Source organism: Podarcis bocagei, assembly GCF_964188305.1.
Source record: "Podarcis bocagei genome assembly, chromosome: 6".
Lineage (NCBI taxonomy): Eukaryota > Metazoa > Chordata > Lepidosauria > Squamata > Lacertidae > Podarcis > Podarcis bocagei.
Genome location: NC_138130.1, coordinates 56,123,100 through 56,131,960, shown reverse-complemented (window position 1 = coordinate 56,131,960; position 8,861 = coordinate 56,123,100). Strand labels below are relative to the sequence as shown.

General features: G+C 40.4%; 1 long non-coding RNA gene across 1 annotated transcript; it reads left to right on the top strand.

The window, feature by feature from the left end:
* The first annotated feature begins 28 nt into the window (after positions 1–28).
* Positions 29–2,280, top strand: LOC308590051. Its single transcript, XR_014009638.1, has 2 exons — positions 29–593; positions 1,753–2,280. It is a non-coding gene; the product is annotated as an uncharacterized lncRNA (long non-coding RNA).
* Positions 2,281–8,861: the final 6,581 nt, after the last annotated feature.

The following is an 8,861-nucleotide window of genomic DNA, read 5'->3' as shown; positions in this document are numbered from 1 at the left end:
TTGTTCCTGAATTTCCTTTCTCCTTTGTTCCTGAATTTCCTTTCTTCTGTTAGTAAGTCGTAGGTCTGACTGAGATGTGTGAATTGCTTATATATTATAAGGTTTTCCCTAAGTACAGTACCTTAAACTGGTAGCAATGGTTCTGGTTCATGTACATTCTACAATGGCTCCAACTCAACTACTGTAAAGTGCATTGTAAATTCTCATTAAATTAATGGTAGATTTGTGGTGACTTAAACCCTATTGATTTAAACTGGGTTTAAATGCATTTCACTTTACTTGGGTTAGGGTCTACTGTGTGACAAACTAAATTTTCCCCAATCTTGGTGAAATTTGTGTGTGGAATTAGCATCCTACGAGTTACAAAGGTTTGTACCTCATTTAAAGAGTTTTACAGCTGGCCATTTTTTTACTCTCCTCTTCATTTTCAGAACCTTTCCCCATTTCCTTCTTTTTAAAGTTCTTAATGTGTATCCTGGCATGGTGAATTCATTCATAAAATTTCTAAACCTAGCTATTCCATCATTCTAGAACACAGCTATTTCCACCCCTGTCTCAAGCCAACTTTAGGAAGGGTTTGATTGGCTACGCAGGTAAAATTTTACAATTTCAGCATTATTTAGAGAAAACAAAAATGAGGGAAAGGTTACAACATTTCAGGATTTTTAAGGCTGTCAATGGCTATTAGCCATGGTGGCTAGGTTCTACTTTCAGTATCAGAGATTATATGCCTCTGAATATTAGTTATCGGGCAACACGAGTGAGGAGAGTGGTGTTGTACTCCTGTCCTTTTTGAAGGCTTCCTATAGGCATCTGCTTGGCTGCTGTGAGAATTCTGGACTAGATGGGCCTTTATCCCCCAGGGCTTAGTTGGTAAAATAAAAGCAAATGTGATGTCTATATTTAATATTATGGAATGGAAATATATGTTGGGCTGTAACTACATAAACAGTTTTCTATAGGTTGGTCATATTTTGGTTGCCTCTCAATATAGATCTCAATTACAGCACCTGTGCTACGTCATTCATCTGCACAAAGAATCAGAAGCTTCTGCAAATGCAACACATTGCCCTCTTCACTTCAGTGAAAACCACATATCTGTGTCGAAACAAAATAAAAAAATTCCTTCCTGTAGCACCTTAGGGACCAACTAAGTTTGTTATTGGTATGAACTTTTGTGTGCATGCACACGTCTTCAGATACACGAAAGCTCATACCAATAACAAACTTAGTTGGTCTCTAAGGTGCTACTGGAAGGAATTTTTTAATTTTGTTTCGACTACGGCAGACCAACACGGCTACCTACCTGTAACATATCTGTGTGTTCATGTGAATGGGCATGCAGGTCTCTTGCCTCCGTGGAAATGAATGAGACGCTCTCATCCCTTGCAAGATGTCAGATGTCACAACATCATGGATTATCTATGTAGGAATTCATAAACTACAAAATGTGTGTGTGTGTAAATAATATATTATATATATTTAAGATTGTGGAATAAAAAAGAAAATGCTTTCTCATATAGGAAAATAATGGTCACCCCGTCTGAAGAGCTGGCAATATGTTGTGGGGTAGGGGTTAAGCCTATGATTCAGTCAGTTTTTCATCTAAAATTGTCAAGCCTAGGAGGACAATGTGAATGTGGTTCCTAACTTACATCCAGAGCATTTGGTTGGCAACATAATAATACATTTTTAAAAATATGTTCTTCCACATGTAGCAAATGTTCAATATGTTTTTCTTAAATATTCCAGGCAGTAAGGATATGAGTCATGCAATGTTGAAACTGCCAGATAAGAGAGTGACTGTAGCATTTTGCAAAGCTGGAATTGAAATAACAATATTTTGAGGTACTGACAACTTCTTGGGGAATTATCCTCTTTGAAAAGGTTATAAATATATACAAAAAAGCAGTTTGATGCTACAACAGTTCAAGTTGGGCAACCAGGGACAAAACAGGTAAACTGCAGACTCCACAAAATGGAGCCACCTCTAATCTCTCCAACATTTTGTTTGCATTCTGCTGCTTGTACAGGTACAGAATTTCCACAGAGGCTGCTTTAGGGGCTGGCTGTGTCAGGAATTCAGTCCATGTTCTATTCATTGTACATTTCTTAGAGAAGCTACACCAGAAAGAACTTTACTCTCTAGAAGTTCTGAGCTGAAGAAAAGGGCATAAAACCCCATTATATGGTTTGATCTGGTTGGTGGACTCTTCTGCCACATTGCTGTCAAGAAGGATTCAACAAATTTGAGTTGTTGTAAAAGTTATTGCTTCTCAACCCCCCCCCCAAAAAAAACCCCAAGCAAATAAAACTGGAGAGATATTCTGGGAATAGCATTTGGTCCTCAGTGTAAACATACGTCACAGTTCCCAGAAATAGTCACTTCTTCTTACACAATCACATGTGAGGGTGAAACTTAAACTGCTTTGGGAGCAATCCCGTGAAAGCTGAGTGTTTTTAATTCTCATTGATTTTAATGGAACTTGAAAATGTTTCATTTAACCTTTATTATTAGTTGGACCTTTATTGTGTTTGTAGTTTACATACCACAGGATTTTGTTAGATAAAGTTGTGTTCTGCCTGAAGGTACAGGCTCACAGCTTAGGGATGCTCCTTAATTCATTTTTGCCAGTAGAGGTTCAAGTTGCACATGGTGCCTTTTACTCAGGAAAAAATATACTACAGAAGGGAGTTTATGAATTGCTTTGTATCACTGAGGCACTGATCAAAACCAAGCTCTCTTGGGGTTGCGAAAGACTGCTCCTCAGTTGGAGCAGTGGTATTAAGAAACACATGGCTAGGAAAGATAAGCAGTTTTAAGTTGAGTAGCTTAAAAATACACTAGTTATGCAGTGAGCTCAGACCAACCATGAGATGTGCAGCTGAAAAAACAAAATGACTATTTTGGTTTGATGTTAAGCATTTGAAACTTTTTGTCTATTGATGCCCATTCCTATTTTAAGCGTTTCTATTATTTTAAGTTTATCTCTTATTTAATATCATTCTGGAGGACACAAGGGGGATGTAAAACCTCAGCGCCTAGGACTTGTCGATCGCATGGTCGGCGGTTCGAATCCTCGTGGCGGGGTGTGCTCCCGTTGCTCGGTCCCAGCGCCTGCCAACCGAGCAGTTCGAAAGCACCCCCGGGTACAAGTAGATAAATAGGGACCGCTTACTAGCGGGAAGGTAAACGGCGTTTCCGTGTGCGGCTCTGGCTCGCCAGAGCAGCGATGTCACGCTGGCCACGTGACCCGGAAGTGTCTGCAGACAGCATTGGCTCCCGGCCTATAGAGTGAGATGAGTGCCACAACCCCAGAGTCTGGCAAGACTGGCCCGTACGGGCAGGGGTACCTTTACCTTTACCTTTTTAAAAGTCATAGAATGATAGTGAAATACAGCCACACCCTTTCTTGTATAAGAAGTTACCCTTCCCCAGTAAATACCACTTTTTCAAAGGCAAATGAAAAAGAAGGAATCATCACCACCATCTATAAACCAATACTAAATGCACTAAGACCTTGTTCTTGTTTGAGGTTTACTTGCAATGGCTTCCAACCTTCACTATTTAGCTTCCCCCCCCTTTTTTTTTTTGTATCAGCAAATGAGAATGCTATGGACTTATGCAGTCGATATGCATGTAAGGGAAGCTGATGTAAAGGCAGTATCTAGGGTAAAATGCAGCAGCTCAAAAATTCCCTGGGGCAAAATATTATCATATTGCACCGCCGCTGAAAGAATTGCATTGGCTACCAATTAGGACCCAGCTAAGTTCAAGATGTTGGTACCAGTGTACAAAGCCCTATACACATTGGCACTAGAATATCTAAAAATATTGTCTCATCCTCTACATGCCCAACTGTGTGCTGTGTTCTACAGTAAAGGGCATCTGTTCTGCATGTTGGATGAAGGAATTGAGGGGATGCTCATCAAATTTGCAGATGACACCAAACTATGAGGGGCAGCCAAGGATGCAGAAAACAGAACTGGGATTCAATGTGACCATAACAAATTGGAGAACTGGGCCAAAACTAACAAAATTAATTTCAGTAGGGATAAATATAACGTTCTACACTTAGGCAGGAAGAACCAGCTGCATAAATATAGGATTGGGGACCTGGCTTTCCAGTAGTACATGTGAAAAGGATTTAGAGGTTTTAGTAGATCACAGGCTTAACATGACTCAACAGTGTGATGCAGCAGCAAAAAAAGCTAATCCAATGCAGACTTTGGTAATCTTTCATAACATGGCGCCCTGTGCAAGGCTAATATTTGGTACCCCCAGATAGATCTCTTCAATTATCAATCTTCTCAATTCTGTGCCCCCTCAGCTCAGCGCCCCATGCAGGGGAACCACCCACACTGCCCTAAATCCATCATTGTTTCTAGGTTGCATCAACAGAAGTATGGTGTCACAATCGTGGGAAATTATAGTCCCGCTCTATTCTGCCTTAAGTACCACACCTTAAGTACTATGTCCAGTTCTTGGCACCACAATTTAAGAAGGATATTGACAAGCTGGAACGTATGCAGAGGAGGGCAACCAAGATGATTAAGCATCTGGAAACCAGCTTTATGAGGAATGGTTGAAGGAGCTGGGTATGTTTAGCTTGGTAAAGAGGAGACTAAGAGCAAGTATGACAGCCATTTTTAAATATCTAAAGGACTGTCACATGTATGATGAAGCAAGCTTGTTTCCTCCTCCAGGGGCTAGGACCAGAAGCAATAGATTCAAGTTACAATAAAGAAGATTCTGGCTAAATATCAGGAAGAACTTTCTGACTGTAAGAGCTGTTCAACAGCGGAACGGACTCCTTTGGGAGATGGTGGATTCTCCTTCCTTGGAGATTTTTAAGCAGAGGTTTTTATGATATAGTTGAGAATCTGGCATCACAGGGGATTGCACTAGATGACTTTCAGGGTTACTTCCAACGCTACAGTTTTACAATTCTATGATTTCTTGACCAACTTACATAAATGACAAATATCAATTACTATCTGTTGAGACATCAAATCAGTGTCTGCCCTTAAATACACCATCATTGTGAAATCTGGCAGAGAGTAGTGGATTGTAAACTCTAGTGGATTGTAAAATTCTTCAAACCTAATCTCTCAAAAACAAAAAGTACCCAGAAAAACATTGTCATGTCTCCAGTCAGCAGTTTCTTTTTTTGTGCTGCCTCATTTCCTTTACAGTTGAAATGAAGACAAATAAGCAGAACTATAGACATTTCTGAAAACTATGTTTAAATAGGTATTCATTTAATTCAGGGGTGGAGAATCTGTTTGGCTCCACAGGCCAGATTCTTTACATGTGGACCGCTTCATTTGCATTGTGTTTACATTGAAATGTAGGGGGTAGAACAACATAATGGCAAGCAATGTAATTAACTGCATAATTTACATAAGATACATATTTTCACCATAGCAGCCAGCAAGACAGTGGCTAGATCTAGACACATCAAGTAAGTGTTTCAGTTTAAAGTGTTGTAAATTTAAACGTGGGTGGTGCTGTGGTCTAAATCACAGAGCCTAGGGCTTGCTGATCAGAAGGTCGGCGGTTCGAATCCCCGCAACGGGGTGAGCTCCCGTTGCTCGGTCCCTGCTCCTGCCAACCTAGCAGTTCGAAAGCACATCAAAGTGCAAGTAGATAAATAGGTACTGCTCCGGCAGGAAGGTAAACAGCGTTTCGGTGCGCTGCTCTGGTTCGCCAGAAGCAGCTTAGTCATGCTGGCCACATGACCCGGAAGCTGTATGCCGGCTCCCTCGGCCAGTAAAGCGAGATGAGCGCCGCAACCCCAGAGTCGTCCGTGACTGGACCTTACGGTCAGGGATCCCTTTACCTTTACTAAATTTAAACGAAGAAAATGGGTAGAGAAAACGGGACTCCACATCACCATCTGGTGGTACAATGTTATATCACATATACAACACATATAAATTGCTTTTTCTTTACCAGTCTAGCTGAGTCCAATGTTGTTTTTGACAGAAGGTGAATGGCAGTGAAATGGAAACAATGCTGCATATGACAGATACAGGGAGGAATGGAAAACGATGCCTTCTTGAACACCTACTCCCATCACTGATATAATAGTGGAATACCTCAGATATGTGTAAATGGAAGGTGTTGGTGCTGCTGTTCTGCTGGGGAAGATATGCCAATGGAATGGCTGAAACAGATTTGAGTTGTGAGTAGGAAAGGGATGTTCACAGGGGAAGATCAGACTTAGGCCATAGCCTCTTTTCCTCTATGACCACGCTCCCTTGGATAGTGTAACTTCACACTCCAGGTCCACACCCAGTGCAATGAACTTCCCTCCCACTTACTTCACTGGTGGTGGTAGGCAAGGAGAGAAAAAAATTAACCACCATAATGGCAACGACTGCCATTATGCTGCCACTTTCAGACTACATGAAAGCACTGTTCCTATTCATGAGATGCTGGCTGCATTGAAGGGACTATGGTTTGAATTGTGCTTAGGGTCTGTTTGCATCCATTAGTTATTCTGCACAGGGCCTGCACATGTACTGCTTTCATGATTGTTGGCTCTCTTCATGCAATCAAGGTCCCTGCAAAACTCAGGATTTCAAACAATGTGGAGAACAACTATGCGTACTGTGCATGTGTAAACTCTGCACAAGATGTGTGTGAGAAGTTTGGGGTGGAGCCTATTGCCCCAATTCCATGTGGCTTCAGACTTGTGGGAATAGAATGGAATCTAGCTTGGACAGATAGCAGTGCCATCTTCCAATCTGTTTAGTTCAGCTCTCTGCTATTGTGGTGATTTCAGTCATATTTTAATGCTGTAAAAAGGCAATATTCAACAGTATTCCCTCAGCTTGTAGCACCCTTCTACCTTCCCCTGTTCTGGCTTCCTGAACCCCCTGGTATTGCAATTTAGGAATAGTCTGGTTTGTGGGCAAACGTTTCAATAATATTAATAAAGTGTCCTCTATTGTTATGTTCTCAGGATGAAAATTATGAATTTCTAGAGTAAAGCGTAACAGCACAGTCATTGTGAAACTAACATTTTGTTTTTTGCAGCAATATCTTCCTTCTGAACCTTTAAGGTGAACCCATTTTGCTGTGTCATTCTAAAGAAGCAAGTCCTTACTCATGCTGTTTGTCTTACCAGTGTGAAACCACAAAGTATCATAATAACCCAAGTTAAAAGTGTAGCAAAAATGTGTTAATATGTTCTAATGTGGCTTAGAAAAAAAATACTCTTTGTCTCGTTCTCAACCTGTGTTTTAATGAATTCAGTAAGTGTGCAAGGCTTGACAGCGTTTCCTTCCACCTATCAAATTGGTGGTCCCAATAAGATAGTTGGCAAACTGACCCTGGGAGCAAACCTCAGAATTGCATGGAGTCACATGGGCACCTTAAACACTCAGATCACGTTCAAGGAATGTCCCTGTACCCACCACAGGTGAATTTGGATCTTAGAAAATACAAAAGACGTTGCTTTCTTTTAATTAAGGTGGGGTCATGCGTACTGAATGGAAGCCATCATTGACAAGGCTGAATTCGAGGTGTTGCCTGGATTAAATGTGGCAATGGGTATGGAAGATTATTAGGCCTGCACATGCATAACTCGTTGGTCATATGTTCATTACTGCAGGGGGATTCCCGTTCACATCAGCCGCTCTGGAGAAGAGGTCTGGCAAGAACCAGTGGGGCTTTCCTACTCGACTTGGGCTGCCTCTGATGTCTTACACTCATGCTGAGCTCTTTATTCAGAGTGAACTCAGAGTTCCAGTTAAACTGGCCTTCTTTTTAATTATTAATCTTTGGATAATAATTCCAGCATCTCCTCTACTTAATGGGCAGGATTTTGTGGCACTGCAGCATGTGAGCTCCCTCCACTGGCAGTTTATTTTAAATTAAATATGGAATGTGGAGTTACTCCTTTTTCTTTCTTTGAAGAACCCGAGGTTCTTGCCATTTTATCCTCACAAAGTCCCTGTGAGGTATATTAAACTGAAAGTGTGTGATTAGCCCATTGTCACCTATTGGGCTTAATTATTATTATTATTTTATTAATTTCTTTAATTAGTCACTTTTTGCAAAAAAAAAAAAAAGCCTCAAAGCAACTTTACAAAAATAAATGACTATGGATCTGAATCCAGGTCTTCTACCCATGAGGCCATGCTGTTTTTCCTCCTGCCTCTGCTAACAAATCATACCATGAAATAAAAAAAGGAAGCTGACATGCATACAATCAATTTCTACTTGACAATACTGTATTTGACAGCAGCAAAATAATAGGTTGCCTGTTGTCAATATTGGACTGGTCAATTGTCTGATATGCCAAGCTCATTGCTGATATAATTTGAGAGGTGAGATACTAGGAAGGCCAATGGAAGTGGCCCCATATTTTTTTTTAAAGAACTGAAATCATTCCAAATATTTAGGGGCTTGATGAATTAAACAGAGTAAACTCTGAACCAGCAGCTGTTTTGTGTGTGAAAGGTCTGGAATAGTACTAATTATAGCAGAATCAACAGTCACCATCATCAATGGACAAATACACAGTTGAATTATGATTATTATTTCTCCTAATTAGACTGATCATATTTGCTTTCCACCTAGTTTTATTACAGTGCATTTTTGCCATGCAGTATAAACTGAATAATTCACATAATATGAATTTGAAGGAAGACAGAAGAGATGGCTTGGACCTTGTTCTGTTTTAAGCTAAGTTTAATGAATGCAAGATCTTGAGAAGACCAGATGCAAGCAAGGGCAGGATGTTATGCCTGTAAAAATGGTGTAGAAGAGAGAGAATGTCAGTAGGGTCGGCTTTTATTATGTCTCCAACACTTTGACATACCAGTAATAAGCAACATTGAAAAAAAAT